The 17,649-nt window shown below is 35.6% G+C and overlaps 1 long non-coding RNA gene across 1 annotated transcript in view; it reads right to left on the reverse strand.

Moving 5' to 3' along the window:
• Nucleotides 1–4,903: 4,903 nt before the first annotated feature.
• The window catches only part of LOC120305638, a 36,165-nt gene continuing 23,419 nt past the window's right edge, over nt 4,904–17,649 (reverse strand). The window contains exons 3-5 of the long non-coding RNA XR_005556080.1: nt 13,445–13,706; nt 12,636–12,771; nt 4,904–5,536 (exon numbers count right to left, since the gene is read on the reverse strand). This is a non-coding gene — a long non-coding RNA (uncharacterized LOC120305638). The remainder of the gene's footprint in view (nt 5,537–12,635; nt 12,772–13,444; nt 13,707–17,649) is intronic.

A 17,649-nucleotide genomic window follows, 5' to 3' on the forward strand; every position in this document is an offset into this window, starting at 1 on the left:
CTTTTCAATAACATAACAAAATGTAACTATTGAAAGAGATTTATGCCTTTCTTTCTTTCCCTTTATAAACAATGTGTATGAACATGATGTCTAAGCCATTCTTATATCTATACTGAATTGCTGAATTAATCCTGGCAATCAATTGGGTGACAGATTGCTATATAGTGCTTGGATACTCATGTATTGGCACCTGTTCAGCCTAGCTTCTTCAGATCTCTATCTTGAGTTCCCTATTCTATATCTAATGCATTTCTTCCACTTCAGCTGCAGTTTTGATGACATATCAGTCTCCCTAGAAGAAATGAATAATAGATTATCTGGGTTATTGTAGGCTAAACCCACAATTAGTATTTATGCTAGGTTTGAATGAAGCTTGGCAAGAACACGAGCAAAGAATGTTTGACCTTGTTTTACAAAGAGGTAGAACTAATTTTTTAAAATCTCTGCTACACTAAGCTCCTGTACCCTCAATTCATTACTCCCAAATATCTCTATTAATTATGAGCCCCCACCTCACACTGACTTTCACATTGGCAAATCTGGATGGTCTCTTTTCAATGGTACTGTTGGATAGATTAATTAGTGTTTATGTATCTACTCAGATTCTGAAACTAAAATAGTTGAGTATGTTTCTGAAGTGCTGTATCTATCATGCCTAGAAGCCAGAGTTAATTCCCCCTGTTATTATAAACTATTTAGAAGGTTCTCAAAGGCAATTGTGTACTCCCTACTGAACAACCAGGACTGGAAATTCTCTAGAATTATATATGAATTTTGTACTATAGTCACGACAATTGGAATTTCTTGATACATTCTATCTTTTAGATGTGCAGAGCTCAGGAATGAATAGGTTTTAACAAACATCTGTATTCTTTTTTAAAGAAAACTTTTTTTGTTTGGTGTTTGGTCTAATGACTATATATTTTAATAAATCAATAAAGTAAATTGTTATCTGTCTTCCAACTATGGGGAAAGGCCTATTTATGGGTTTAAAGAAGCCATTATCTCAGTTTCACTAACAACTCAGTAAAAGTGAGTTAAAATGATATATCCAGAGATAAATGTTTTCATATAGGCAAAATATTTTTTTTCCTCCAAGAAGCATCAAAAGGCCCAACCAAGACATTAGGCATCTGAAGGAGATACAGCACTTCTACCCAAAGGCAATTGCTCCCCCCTCCTTCACCCCCCTACACATTGCCCCACTTCATTGGTTGCCATCATTTTCATTTCATGGTAAATTGGCTATATTTTTAATTATGCATGATCATAGTTGCTCTTCAAAACTGCAGAGCAAAAACAAAACAAAATCCCACAAGACAGCAGGAAATATTTTTAAAATATTAGGAGCAATGCTGAATTCCATAGATTAAGTCTGGAAATTAGATTGACTTAAAATTATTTGTTTTATTTCTGTATGATTATTCTGGTATAGGAAGATACTGATTTGGTTAGACATTATTGATTTATGTATCCTATTTTAAATGATGCTGAATGAAAGTAATTCACTGGTACTTATTTAAGATACATTGATTTATTGATTATGCGTCATCTATTACCTCTGATTGGGAAATCAGATATGGAACTTTGATGGACTGTTTCTCTTTGGACTGAACCAGAGATTATCCAGTTTCCATATTTAAAACAGGATTTATTTAAATTTAAATGGAGCTTCCTTTTTCCCATTGTCAGATAAGAAACAAAACCCTGCAAGGCAGTAATTTTGCTTTTTAACAAAATGTCTGATATTCGCAGATAAAGTAGAATTGAAATGGTGCAGTCATTTTAGAACTGCAGCAATAAGATTAAGTCAGACTTAAACACTGATTTTTTAAAAAAGAAATATATAATAACTAGAAGTGTAGTGGCTTGTATATAAAACATTCTGCTTTCTTCAGGAATGGGTCTTTTCCCTATAGAACAGGCCAATGTGATTTGGGGGATGGTTCATGGCAGACCATAATGATTTCTTGTCCCTGATACAGGAATGTCTATGGAGATGCTCAGTCATTCAGTTCTTCAGAAGCTTCTTGGATGAAAAGCAAAACTTCTTCCAGGAAAAACAAAGAAAGTACCATTGCCTTTTGAAAAAGCACTTTTGGGATAGATGCAGAAACCATTTCTGCCAACTTTTGGAACAGCCAGAGGAGGAGGAGGAGGAGGAAGAAGAGGAGGAGGAAGAGGAGGAAGAGGAGGAGGAGGAGGAAAGAAGAAGGAAATTCCAGAAGAAAATACATCCAGGAATGCATTGAGGAGAACATAGATGGCAGCTTCTTCAGCAACTCTTGTGCAAAGGAAAAAAGTGCTACTAATGAGAAACTGGTAAAAAGAGGCAAAGCCACAAGGATCTCTGCATCCATACAGATGCTAGGATTGTAGTGAAGACTGGTACTCGGATTGCAAACAGAATTTTCATTAACTGAAATCCAATATTCTTCTCTCTTCTTCCCCTTCTTTTTTTAATATATAACTTTAGGGGCATTTGTGGAATTGTGGGGTGAAGGAGGGAGAATATCTGAAAAACTATCCCCCATAAACACACATGATAACAAATGTATTTAATATTCTCTCTCTCTCTCTCTCTCTCTCTCTCTCTCTCTCTCTCTCTCTCTCTCTCTCTCTCTCTTTCACATTGGCTAGGGAATTATGGGAATCGAAGTCCACACATCTTAATATTCTTAATATACGAAACACTGATTTACACTCATTGATCAGTCTGGTCTTCTCTAAGAATTCTGAATAATTTTGTCTAGGTTTCTTGGAGAAGACTGGTATCATGTGTCATGTATCTCTGCATTATTCCCTTCAAGTCAGTTTTATACAACTTTCTTGACAAATCTATGGTGACTTCTGCCAAGCACTGCATTCATCTCTCAATGCTCAAAAAATAATTAATATAATATAATAGTAGTAAACTTGGAAGGGACCTTGGAGGTCATCTAGTCCAACCCCTGCTCAGACAGGAAACCCTACACCATTTTGGACAAATGGCTGTCCAGTCTCTTCTTTAAAAATTCCAGTGTTGGAGCATTTACTGCTTCTGGAGGCAGGCTGTTCCACTGATTAATTGTTCTCACTGTCAGGAAGTTTCTCTTTAGTTCTAGGTTGCTTCTCTCCTTGATTAGTTTCCACCCGTTGCTTCTTGTCCTGCCTTCAGGTGCTTTGGAAAATAGCTTGATTCCCTCTTCTTTATGGCAGCCCCTGGGATATTGGAATACTGCTATCATGTCCCCCCTTGTTCTTCTCTTCGTTAAACTAGACATACCCAATTCTAGCAACCGTTCCTTATATGTTTTAGCCTCCAGTCCCCTAATCATCTTTGTTGCTCTTCTCTCTACTCTTTCTAGAATCTCAACATCTTTTTTACATTGTGGTGACCAAAACTGGATGCAATATTCCAAGTGTGGCCTTACCAAGGCATTGTAGAGTGGTATTAATACGTCACCATTGAACAATCTTTTCAAGAGCATTGCTCAGTGTCAATTTAGATTGGCTGGTTTGTATTTGCCTGGATCCTGAACATATGAAAGAGTTAAAGAGCTCTGCCATGTCCCTGTCACTTATTATTTTTCTACCATCTTCTTTAAATAGTGGCCCTACCCTTTTCCCCCTTTTTTTCTTATTTCTTTCTTTTTCTCTTCCTAATCCTGCTTTGCTAAAATGCATATTCTTATACAAGTTTAATTAGAGTTGTTTTTTTTTAAAAAAGAATCCAGAATTTCACTTCTACTTAACTACTGCTATGTGCCATCCATCCTATTTTCATGTTATCTATCTCTTTCATAGGCTTCAGCAAGTGTTGTGTTTGGTTTTTAATATATTTCTGAACTTATAGTAAAGTCTAGAAATGTATAAAGGAAGGAAGGAATCATCAGAACAGTTATATATTGCCTCTATTATTTTTTGGGAATTTTGCCACTCACATAATCTTTAAACAAGTTTACTATGTCAAATACCAGTGGAAAACAATATTATATAAAAGTAAAGAAATCATACGATAAAGAAGGCAAGCATGAACAACTATTCTGTGCATAGTCCACACTGCCACTATTATTATGTTGGAATATGCCATCAACATAATCCTTCTTTATCATTAGTTATTAAAGCCAACAATGGGATTGTATTTATTTGTAATAATTTCCACTATATTAACTAGCACTTATTCCAAAGAATGTCTTTATTGTTTGTTGTCTAAGGCTGTCTATAGTGTCCATATCTTTGTGAAAGGATGTCTTCCCATATTCTGCCAGAAGAATGTTCTGTTAAGTACAGAAGGCTCCCAATGGATCTATGCTCTTTGGGCATGATCAATGAGCTATAGCAGGCATTCAGTATAAAAGGCAGAAAATGCTATCTAAATGCATTTCCCAGCAAGTAAGATTAACTTTTCATTACACAACAGTGTTTCAAATATTCCCAAGATGCAATCAAAGTTGCATAAATGTAGAATCTGCTGCCTTAGCTACCTGGTGAGTATTTTAAACAAAGTCTAGCTATCATTGGTGCTCATACCATCTCTCTCTCTCTCTCTCTCTCTCTCTCTCTCTCTCTCTCTCTCTCTCTCTCTCTCTCTCTCTCTCTCTCACCTTTACAATGTATAATATGGAAATTGGTAGCTTTGTATAGGCAACCTTGGAAAAGTACTCAATCCTTTCAAGCATTGAGATTGTGCTGTATGCCACTGCCCATTTGACAAAGTAAGAGACCAAGAAAGAAAATGGGATGTCAGGGAGAAATTGAGCATATGGAACCAGCTGTCCACCATGCTTGCATGCTCAATAACAGCACCCCAGAGCAAACAACTTCCTCTGTTTTAGGTCATATTACATAAAATGCTGAGCTCTTCTTGTTTGCTTCTTCTGTTGTTTCTTGTAGTCAGATCCTAACAGTATTACTTAGATTATGCCTGGATTTCAAGGACTTTTAGTTTTAAATAATGACTTGAATATTTGATAGTTCAATGAAAGGTGATTATATTATCACATTCTTTGATGAGGTTAATGATATCGGATTCCATTTTTTACTGTTGTTAAGATGGTAGAGTCACCGCATCTTACTTTATAAGAGAGACAACCTTCCAGTAAAAAGTTAACTAGCTCAGGGATGAAAATTTGATTTTTGAAGGCCATACATTCCTGGGGGGTGTGAAATGGGAGAACTGAAGCAACTATTATCTCTCTGACATTCCTTCTGTTTCTCTCTCAGACACTCTTCTTTTGCTTACTCTCATTCTATTATTTTGACACCTTTTTTCTCCTCCCTCTATCCTCTCTCGCTTTCTACTGGCTGCCAGGAAGGAATTGATACCTTTTAATAAGATCTGTCTTCAGCCTTTTTTGTTTTCACAGAGGTCCTGAAATTAGAACAAACCCTGCATGATATTAGCTCAAAGACTGCCTGCAGCCACAGGGCAATCAGGTTGCCCATCCTTGCATTAACTGAGGTGCCCAAGTTTATTGTTTAAAAATCAGAAGAGGGAACTGTCCATCAAAAATGCCTTAATAGTAGACATGTAGTCATACAGTCGCAGTTCTCCCTGAAACAATAAGATAGAGCATAGTTAATTCTTTAATTATAGCAATAATTGTACCTTAGGATATACAGATGTTATACACCTTAACAAATGCAGATGCTATGCAAATCCATCTTTGCCCAGTGCTTAATTTAAAATCAATCACCAGATTCATCCTTTGTGTCTTAGCCAAGAAGGAATCTACCATTTCATATTTACATTGCATACAGCCTGTTAGTAAACTAGTTCAGTGATCAAAAAGTAGACAGGCCTCAACTTGAGTTCTTTTCAAGATAAGATTTGAAAAAAATTCTTAACAGACTAATAAAAAATGTGTATAAGCAAAAGTGTGTGGTGGTAGTGGGGATATGTGTGCAAGAGAAAGAGACAGAGAGAGGAAGGGAGAGAGGGAGGGATGGAGACTGAGAGACAGACAGACAGCGAGTACAATTCCTTTGAGTTCAGGTATGTCTTTATGATCTTTTAAGCCCTGAAAGAAAACTCTCCTTTACCATCAAAAATTGAATAAAAAATTGTGCATTACAACGTCTAAATTCTCTTTGGTCATTCTGTTTAATTTTTTTAAAGTGATGATCTATCAGGTGGACTAGTGTATTTGGACTGTTGTGTTTCAAATTTCAACAGCACAATCTGAGAGGGCTCCATGAGTCACCTTTAAGGAGGAGGAGACATGGAAGAGATATGGAGTTTGAGGATTTCAGATTACCATAACATAGACAATGGACAATTGGATCAGTTAATGATACAAAAACAATGCATTGTATGATGACATTTCTTAACTTAAGAGCAAAATTATTAACTTCTAATTTCTAGATTTTGAATATTGCCATGCTTGGCATATTATACCTGGAATGTTCTACACTTGGAATATTAACCTTTTCTTAGCCACATTATAAGTATACTACATGCATCTCCTCTTGCATTTCAATTCTTTGAAAGTCCTTATGATTACTTTAAAATGACATTCAATTGAAAAGATCTCTCACCCTTATTTTAAACATTAAAAGCCTATGACAGTGATGGTGAACCTTTTAGAAACTGAGTGCCCAAACTGCAACCCAAAACCCACTTATGACAGTGATGGCGAATGACAGTGATTTCGAACTTTTTAGAAACTGAGTGCCCAAACTGAAACCCAAAACCCACTTACGTATCGTCGGGTGCCGGGTGGGTGTGGCCCATTGGGTGGGTGTGGCCCATTGGGTAGGTGTGGCTGAGGTGGTAACGGCAGACTGGGTGGGACTAAAAAGTTCAATCAATCAATTTCAACTTTGCGAGATCTTTTTTTTTCCCTGCGAGAAGTTGAAATTGATTGATTGAACCTTTTTTTTTTTGCACACGGCGGTGGAGGCCTAAAGCGAAAAGATTTTATAAAACCCAGCTGAAGGCCTAGGACTGGGGCAATGGCATGTGTGCCCACAGAGAGGGCTCTGAGTGCTGCCTCTGGCACGCGTGCCATAGGTTCGCCACCACTGGCCTATGAAAAAACACAAATATCTCCTTTTCTAACACATTTCAGCTCTTACATTTGACTACAAAAGAGATGTGAAATCTACATGTGAAAAGGTAAAAATGAACAGTTAAGTGTCGTTAAATTGTAGGACTAGTTCAGCAGCCAAAGCCTAAAATCAACAAATGCATGAGCATAGCAGTAGCATACCTACATATAAAAATAATATTTTTTAAAAAGCAAGGAAGAACCATTTTTCATATTTTAATAGCTTTCATTCTATGTCTTAATAAATGCATGTTTGTAGATTTGTATACGCATGATGTAGGAAGTCTGCAAATAAATGTAATTTGCAGCAGGGGGATAGCTAACCACTAGCAAACACTTTTGAATAATGAATCCCTACTGTATCAGATGGACGCTATTCATAATAATTTCTTGCTTTTTTCATTTTGTCCTATACAGTAGCGATTAATCAATTTGCAATGTTATGTCACCCATAACAAATTGCTAGCACCAAGACAAATTTATTGCTTTATGATAAAAGAACTTGTTTGGGTGGAAATAAATTAAATTTTGGGGTTGTTATTTGACTAGGGTGTTTACATACATGACCCAAGCTGTGCAGGCCAGGTGAGGTGAGAGTATCCAATTATTACTCTTGTGTTTTGAGAATACTTCAAAGACATGCAAAAAGCAAATGATATGTTTGTACAGCTAACTAGTCCTTGAAGAGGAAGGGAACCTTCTGGGAATCAGTACAGCTTAAACTGAACTATGTTAAAAAAAAGTTTGATCATGTTATCTGGGACAAATCCTTGTTTCCTGCAGTTCATCTATTGTCATCTACTTTTCAGGTACTCTTTTGTGCCAGGTGAACTATAAAATAAAGAAAAGTTAAATCATCTGAGGTCATCACAATATGTGTTCCAGTTCTTGCTTTTCTGGGGATACTGCCCAGAAAAGATATCAGAGAAGACCCTCTTTGCTTAACTCTGCCATATTTCTTGGGATTTATCTTAGTTCTGCTTGTTTACTTCTTCTTGCAGAATTTTCTAAGTCAAAAATACAGTTGCGGGTTACTTCTCCCTTTTCCCAAACTGAGGAAATGAATCATCTCCATGAAAGGCCCAAGTAGATTGTTACTTTGAATAAAATGTACATATTTTATGCAAATTGCATAATTTAGAAACAATAACTATAATTTAAATAAAGATACATCTCTCAATAACTGCAATGAGCATCATTGGGTAACCTTGTCAGCCCACCTAGAGTTAACTTTTCATAAGCAATTTCAAGTATGTGGCTGTTCTCCTTGTGTGGGATCCTTTACCTCCAAGCTAGACTTGTTCTAGATAGAACATCCAACAGAGGATCCTCTTTTGTAAAATATATGCTCATCCTTATTTAACATAAAGTTGTATCTTTCCCAGTGGATGAACACAGAGATGAGGAATAACAAGCTGAAATACTTTAGAATTATGAGTTTAAAATGCCAGGTTTAATTAGCAAGATCTGATTCCATTATTGGTATCTGAAACTGAATAAGAAAGGTTGCCTCCAAACTAGTTCTAGATTCATTCTATTGTTTATTTTCTTTTTCATTCCAGGCTCTCATGCTTTGCATGATCAGAGAAGAGCAATAAAGATGATCAGCTGTATGGAAAGCAAATTCCATCAAGTCCTATGAGGAAAGATGAGTAAGTGGATATGTAAGAACTGAAGAAATTGGGAACTGGTTAGGGTTGCATAATATGCCACTCTACTAATACTTGAATACACAGTGCATATTTATACATTATGCAAACGCTGATCTCCTTTGACACTAAGAATTAGATGTTAGAGATTAATAGATTGCTAGATAAACATTATGTCAGAGTTGCAAGGTAGACCAGACAGGAACATAGCCAGATGAGTTTTACTGTATGAATCTTGCAAGTCTGAAAATACATTTCTCTCCTCCCCCCTCTAGAAACTAGGGAGGATCCCTGCTGAGCTACTTACAGTATGTGGTCCACATTCCTAATCTGGGCTAAGCTGCTTTCTATCTTATTATTCCCTTGGCTGCCCCTCTTCTTCATATCTTCTCCCTGTCGTTCCTATTATACCATTACACATTAGGAAAACAGTTCTGGTAAAAACAATTCAACCAGTTACCAATTTTAAGACCTAAAAAGATGGACTTTGAACTCTGTTATCCTGTTATTCTGTATGGTGGACAAAGTTATATTTGTATTAAAAGAGTAATCAAGGATAATCCAGGAAACAGATTTCTGGAGTGTTGAAACATCCAGCAATATATATGTACCTAGGAAAGTAACAATTGAAGTGATGCATCTAAGGAGTTGTGGCAGGACAGACTTAGAAAACTCTTGACCTCACTGTTTAAAATTTGGGCACTGAAAATAATGATGCTGCTTTGATCTACAAAAATTCAAAACCACTGCTTTAAAACTTTAAATTATATATCTGTCCATCTAGCTTCTCTATCCTTGTTTTTTTTTTCCTAGACTCTGTTACTGTTAACAAGCTGTTTTAGAGGATACTAAACCTTGGGGGACTTGGAATCCTCTTCTCTGTTCCTTCAGAAATAACATGTCACTGAATTTTATTTTCTTTCCAATTGAAAAGAGCCTTCCATTTGCAAAACCACAAACTTTGATCACATACTTTTTTGTTTTTTAAAAAAGTAGAATATGTTATTTATTTACTTACTTGTATTGGTGTGTATATCTTAGAAGGCCAGAAATATGTCCATAGCACTCTGCTACATATGCCTATCAGAATCTGGTTGTGAATGAATAGGTGTTTATTTAGGTTGACTTTGGAGATATGTGTTACTAAAATGACCCCAGCATGTAGTCCCTTTTCAAGTAAGTCAGCAAATGACTTTTTAAAAATCAGTAAAGTTTTTCTCCCAATTAAACATGAAAGCATTGGAGAACAAGCAAGTTTGCTAATACAAGCATAGATGAATCACAGAGGGTAATTCAAAACCCTCAGAATCCGTTATATTGCACCCATTTACCATACGGACTGATTGTTTGAAAAGATAAAAACAGATTTCTTTGACCTTAATTTCTCTATAGGATCCAGCTCTCATAAAATGGCTGCATACCTCAAGGCATCTAAATAATGGTTTGCAGGGGTGGAGAGGATTGTCAACATAATTATAAATTACTTCAATGTTTTTTAAAATTTCAGTGACAGAGAGGGAAAACCATTTGTGCATGTGCAACACTCTCTCAAATGCATATTGGAGATATGATGCTAACTCTTCAACAGAGATAGGGAAAAGAAAATGCAGTCAGAATGATCTATGCCCATAAAAGCAGCACAGTTAAATTTCTGTCTGGTTGGCCCTTTGAAAATAGAAGAGAGGAACAAGAAAATAAGGGGCAGAGGAGGGAAGGGTGCTGGGAGTTGGATGGCATATAAATTTAATAAATTGTTACAATTATAATTAGCTATGCTCCTTCAAATGTTGAAATTACTAAAGGTTATCATCATTCTAGGCTGAAAAAAAGTCTTGCTCTCCTGCTAATAATGACTTAATTATATTCAGATGTGAGGAGTGGAATTATATGGATAGAACCTAGGATTTTCTTAATGGTATCAGAAGTTATTTTGCTCCAAAAATCTTGTTGAGACTTTTTAAAAAAGCTTAGAGTTGCAGTCTCTAGTATAGTTACCTTGATATAAACTCACTGAACTCAGTAGAATTCTGTCTAAATAGGCAGAGGATTAAATTGCACTCCAAGCCTGTTCTTAGTAACACTGGCCTCAGTGGCATCGTTCCAGGCTGATGCCAGCATGACAAGCAAAATTAGACCCAAAGGTTGTGTTTTGGGTCAACGACATCGTAAGTAATGCTCTATTAATCAGGCAGTTCATCTGACACCTGTTTTTCCCCTTTATTATCCATGACAACAGCCTGTTCCTGATAGCAATCGGCATTCAGCATCTGATAAGGCAGTTCCCATGCCTTCTAAGAGCTCAGCATCAATGAATATGATGAAATCTAAGAATAATTTGTAATGATTTTCTATGTCAAAATTAATTCTTAATTAGAATGTTTAAAACTAAAGAAACCAGAACTTTCAACTGCTAGAAATAGCTGTTCTATATCCTTCAGTAGATTCAAGTTCTCTGCTGGATATGGAATTTATAAATTGTATCATTTGTTATGACTCATTGAAGGACAATAAAGAGTGTTGAAGCACTAAGAGAAAACATGCAGGATATATTCTTAAATAAGAATAAAAAATAACTAGAGATAAGAATTCATTTCACCCTGAAAATGCATGTTAAGGAATCTTCCACTACCAACATGCAGCAAAAGGATTCAATTTGAAGTAAAAAAAAAAAAAAAAAGAATATACCAACATATAGAAATGCTTCGCACAAGTCCCAGTCAGTTTTAACTATAACTATTATTGTCATTCCTAAAATGCTCAGAATTTATTAAATGCTGCAAATATTTTTTTAAAAAGAATCAAACAGATCTACCCTTGCACTATCGAAGGCTTCAGCTCAGCTCATCTATGACATTCCTGAGAGAAGGAAGAGAGAAAATAAAGAGGAAAAAACTGAACTTAGAGATATATTAGAAAGAAGATTGGGGATAGTGGTGGAGAGAGAAAATAGAAAATCAGATGTGTACATTAAAATATTAAAAGTGGTTCATGTAAAGTTTATTGAAATTTTACATGAACATTATCCATATAAACAAACATAAATAATGATGTCCTGCTTCAAAATAAAGTTGCTTGAGTATAATAAACATTGTTAATATGAATATATAAAAGCAAAATTCTATTCTCTTTATTTATTCAATTAATTCCCACTATCCACTTATTCGGTTTTTCTCCAGTTCTATTTCTAATGCTGTGTCCATTGTTTCCCTTCAGTTAAAGTACATCGACTTGATAGTTTCACTTGCATCATAATTTTGCAGCCTTATACTCCAATCCTGCATCCAAGAGGTAGATAAGAGATGAGATCTCTCTGTGCAAATATGGGCCCATCCTCAGAAGAGATCTGACCTCAGATTGTCTTCCTAGCCACTGTGGGGAAGAGTATCACATCATTTAACACTAGAGATTAGGAAAGATTTGAAAGGGAGAAGTTAGAGGGCCAGCACAGAAGGATTAGGGAAGGCCTGCAGCATCAATGGATGGTCCAAATAATTTCCTTCTATTGCTTGCAGCAACAGGAAAATAGTTAACTTTCCCTATCCCCTAGACCATTGCAAGGGTGACTTAAGGGCAATGACTCTTCAACACCTCTTGACCTACTGACCACAAGAGGGCAATAGGTTATAGTTAGAGAGTGAAGGATTTACTATGTGCCCCCTCTTTGTCTATCATTTCACTTATGCTTTATCTGCGAGAGTGCTATCTCAAATGGTTTTCTTCTTTCTTTCCCCCCAAGGGACTATGACAAAAAGTAGATCCTTTTTGACTTTCTCTAGGCTGTGTCGGTGTCTAGAATGTATTTCCTTAAGGAAATCTCCTTTTTATTATAAATAAAACTTTTCTACTAATCATTACTCAGGTCAAATCCATGCTCTTAGAAATGCTTCCATTGTGCCCTCAACACTTTCAAGACCAATATAACATAGGAAAAAAGAAAAGAAAAGAAAGGACTTACATTCCATTTCTGCCTGAATATCAGAGCTTCCTGAAAGTGCATGTCCAAATGCCTTGCCAATATTATATAGAAAAGAATTTTCTGGTATGTTTCATTTATCATATTTATAAAGCATATGTTCCTGGCATAAAACAGCCTGCAACAGTTTAGAATACAATTTAGGAAGCATCAACAATAAAATGCCCACAATCACAAAATAGAATAAAATGTCAGAACACAGTATTAAATCTGTAAATAACAGTCATAATCGAGTAATTTAACAAACACAACTTTCAACATAAAATAACTGACCTCAAAATAGTTTCCTATGTGAGGTAGGCTTGAGTATAAAATTAAACTTCTAGCTTGCTAAAACGTGAACGTAACTTGGGATAAAAACAATTCAAATGTCTCAAGGATGCCAATGATTTGGGTCTTGGGTACAGAGAAACAAAATGTTTCAGATTCAAAGTATTTCAAATTTGTTTTGTTTTCAAAATGGCTATTTCAGCCCTATTAGAAGTGTTTTAGTTTGAAGAAGAGTGGCTTTAATTTGGAACAGATGTTTGAAAATCAAAACACTTCTAAAACTATTGACAAAGCCTATTCCAAATATGAAAACAGCCACTCAAATTCAAATAACTGTTTCAAGTTTGAATCAGGGGTTTGGAATTCAAAAAGGTTCAGATTTGAAACATTTTGCACACCATTTGTCTCAAGTTATTATATAAACAGAGGATATAGTACAACAATTTCAAATCTGGTCAAGATCAGCATATTTTTCATATTCCTAGTGAGAATCATTCATTTCAAAAGTGAAATTGACTCACCTTTTTCTTGTTCATAATCTCTCTTTGTCAATAATGGAAATCCTTGTATGACCATCTTTCCTGTCTCCTGCTGACAGTTTCTTATCGCATTGTGCTGAATTTTTCTTCCACTTTCTTTTTTTTTTTTCAAGGAAGAAAAATTGGTGGAACTCAGCTAAGAAAGCTACAAAGGCTGCAGACTAGGTTAGATTATTAATGAGACTACAGAACTCTTCAGAGATGTCTCATCATCCAAGGCAATCCAAAAAGATTCCAAATTGTCCTAAGAATGACCGAAAACAAAAAACAAAACAAAACAAAAAAAACCTGAGCAGAGAACTTTGGAGAAATTTTGTTAGGAAACAGGATTTTCTAATGCTTCTCCAAATGTATTCCATAAAACTATCTTATTAGTCACAGAAGGATTTATAGATTCCTAATTTATAACAAGATCCCATATAGCTTATAATATGTAAAAGTGGACATTTCTCAAAAATGTCTTGGATATATTTGTAAATTAATAGACAGGATAACAAGAGCTAAAATAGTTTTTTAAAACACATCAGAAATTAAGTTTCCACATAAAATATTAAAATAGTTCACCATTTAAAATTTACTCAATGCAATTTGGATATAATGATAAAGAAAATTAATTCTTTTTTTAAAAAATAAAATAATATTGATAAAAAGCTTAGAACTCAATGAAGGGGGGTATTTTCCAACTGATCATCTTTCTATAGCCTCTGTGGGTGCTTTCCTCTGTTGCTTTTTAAATAAGATGGAACAGCTGGATAAGGTTAGGAATAAAACCATTTGTGCAGAGTTTAGATTTTTCCATGTATTTGGAGTTATGGGACTGTCTTATTGGAGCTGGTTTCCATGAATCAATACTTTGTTTTAGACAGATCTGCCTGCCTGCCTGCCTTTCCTTCTTTCTAAATTCAGTTGTCCAGATGTATATCTGGGGGTGAATAATTTTTCACTGTGTGTGTTTAAATATCTTCTTCTCATCTGGTCCATGAATTCAATAGTTTTTGGATGATCTGAGAATTAATAATGACATTGTTTCAGCTGAGCTATGATAAAAGCCATGGGTGTAATGGCCTGGTCACTAACCAAGAAACCTTCTACAAAGAGGAGAGGGAACCATTTGGTGTTTTTTTCTCTTCTCTCTCCCTATGTGTGTATATGGAGTATTAGAAGGATGTTTTTCATTCATTATGAGCATTTTAATCACTCAGAGATTCAATTAGGTATAAATCATTAGTATTACTTTCTCCAAAGCTCTTCATAATACACATGACCGGCTTGGGAGTCTAGATTTAGCATATAGCTGAAAAGGCAGACTTATGGGTTCTTTTTTTTTTTCCCTCCTCTCCCCCTTCTCTCCTTGCAATGAAATTGATAAATAGATCCAGCATTCTAGGTGCCGCAGTAATTTCTATAGTGCAGTCAAGTGCTAGCTCCCTTGCCTCTTTCCTGCAATGAGGGCAGAGTTCCCCTTAATACCTCAGCCTTCCCCTGGGCTGCCAAAAGGCCATTCCAGGGGCAGGGAGAGTTTCGTTTTGAGGCAGAAATTGCCTGTAGCATGGAGAAGGATCCTTCAGCCTTATTAAGAAGAGGCTTCCTTTCTTAAGCACAAATAATGGAAAGTTTTAGTTTCTTTCGCTGAAACTGTTGTCATTGTATCCCTCCGGCGTCTGGCCCTCTTCTCTCTTCCCTGGGATAAAATGTCCCCAGCGGCCAAAATCACTATCTGAGAAGCATATTTCCTTCTAATCAGTTTTACGGCTCTTTAAAGTAATATGTCAGATCATTTTCTCCATATACATAGTTAATGAAAGTAACCTACAAGTTCATTTTAAATAGATGGAAGTTGTTATAACCCTGATCTGGAATTTATTATGTTCATTACAATCTTGCTGAAGTGAGTAATGTAATGGACTATTACTTTTATTATCTTTTGAATCCCTCAAAATTATTAGGAACTGACTAATATTTGGCATCACTCGATCGATGTTTAAACAGAAATTGATACTTCATTCACTAATAAATAATTAACTCCCTCCTCCAACAGGGGAGAAAAATCACTTGGAGAGAAAAAAATAACTTGGAAAGATTTCACTGGATTGATTCCAACAATCCCTCCCTTACAGCCTACCTATAGATAGTTTAGAGCAATTATAAGATAGTATTTTATTGATTTCCATATTCTGTAGCTGAGAGATTGTTTTTCTTCTGTCTCAAAAAAACCTGAAAAGGTGCTTTCAATTTTTTTGCAGGTCATATCATTTTTGTATCAAAGGCAGTACATATTTATAAATAGATGGCCTAAAGATAACTACCATTATGTACACAGAGAGTTAGCACTGATCATGCACTTAATTAAAAAAAGTTAATGTTAATAGGTGTGACATTCTGCTCCAATATACTTTTCTAGATACTGAGATCTTACACTGCTGATTTGTTTTCCCATTTCCACACTACTGTACTAATTTGTTTCTATATTATACATCACCTAATAGGAATAAAAATTGGATGAACAAATCAGACTATTTCCAGATGTGTTTATCTGTAAGTTTACTCTGACCCATTTCTACACCTGTCTATAAAGTTTTTAAAAGACATAGTAATGCATTATGTTTAATGTAGTATTAATAAAACATGGATGATTTTAATATACGGTTGTCCGACAGGTCAGTGTTGATTCCTACAAAGGTTCCTGCAGTTTGATAGGCAAGGTTTTTCAGAAGTGTTCTGCCATTTATTTCTTCCTAGGGCTGAGGGAGAGGGACTGGCCCAAGGGCAGCTAGCTGGCTTTGGGTCTAAGGTAGGACTAGAACTCAGAATCTCATAGTTTCTACCTGATGTCTTAACCACAGTACCAAAGTGATGCTCATAAAAAAGTTTCATTCTAAAGCTATTTTAAACTGTATTCAACTGCATTTAAACTTAAAATATTCTTTTTAAGTTTATGCATATTTTAAATCAAGAATTGTATCTGAAAATTCAAAGAATTATGAAAACAAAAAAATTAAATGCAGTAAACGTCTTAGTCTATAAAAGAAAGACCAGATCATTTGCACAAACCAGAATCTTCAAGGATCTATAAACAAAATATTTTTAAAATAGTCTAAAAATAAAAACTTTTTCTTATCAATCTGTTTCATTCTGTATAGGCCCTTTTACAAATACACATTTAACAGGAAAAGATTAATTGTTAATAGATATTGGTTTCAATTGTTTTTAGAAGCAAGGCCAATTTTATATACTTATCATTGATTGATTTATTGGTATACTGTGATTTTTTTTATTTTGTACTTATTCTGTTGCTTAGAATCAAGTCTATCAGATTGTGGTGGTAGAGAAATTTGATGAACAAATAAATGAAAGATAAACAATGAATAGAAAGCACATGGTTTGGATGTAGAAGTGGCTTGGTACAATCTCTGACAACTCCATCTGAAAAGAACTTTACTTAAGATATTGGAGAATCAGAGACAATGATGGGCTAGGGCTAGGCTGACAATAGTTTGACCTAGAATAGGATAACACTTTGTTTGAATATGTATATTACATAATTACTGCACAAAAATTACTGCTGACTCTTTGCATAGTGTTTTTTTCATAATAGTACAAAAGTCTTTATAACGAACATCTCAGTAAGGGTAAGTCCATGTCTGAGGCCTTGCACAACTGCATGCAATCCTAAATAGAAACCTCTAAATTGTCCCAGTTCTAGGAATGATGTTAGCATAGAGCAGGGGTGTCAAACTCACAACATCCTGTGACGTGTCGTGACGTATTGTGACTTTTTTTCCAGTGCCGGCAATGGGGTGGGTATGGTTTCACCATGACGCATCAGGCCCGTGGGCCAGCAGTTTGACACCCCTGGATAATAAATACTACTTTGCATTGAGCTAAAGCAGGGGTAGGCAACCTTGGCTCTTTTATGACTCGTGGACTTCAACTCCCAGAATTCCTGAGCCAGCCAAGTTATGCCAAGTTGAAGTCCACGAGTCATAAAAGAGCCAAGGTTGCCTACCCCTGAGCTAAAGTATCATTCAGTGCACATGTTTTAAAATGAGCTGCACGTGTCCTCATTTCTCCGCCATTTTAAGGAGAAGAGTTTGCTTTCTTTAGGAGTTGCTTTCTTTTGGTCCAGGTGAAGGTTGTTCAGGTTGGCATCATGCTTAAAACCATATTAAACAGTCTTGAGATGACTG

This window comes from Crotalus tigris, unplaced genomic scaffold (genome assembly GCF_016545835.1).
Source record: "Crotalus tigris isolate CLP2741 ecotype Arizona unplaced genomic scaffold, ASM1654583v1 scf7180000017687.564601, whole genome shotgun sequence".
Classification (NCBI taxonomy): domain Eukaryota; kingdom Metazoa; phylum Chordata; class Lepidosauria; order Squamata; family Viperidae; genus Crotalus; species Crotalus tigris.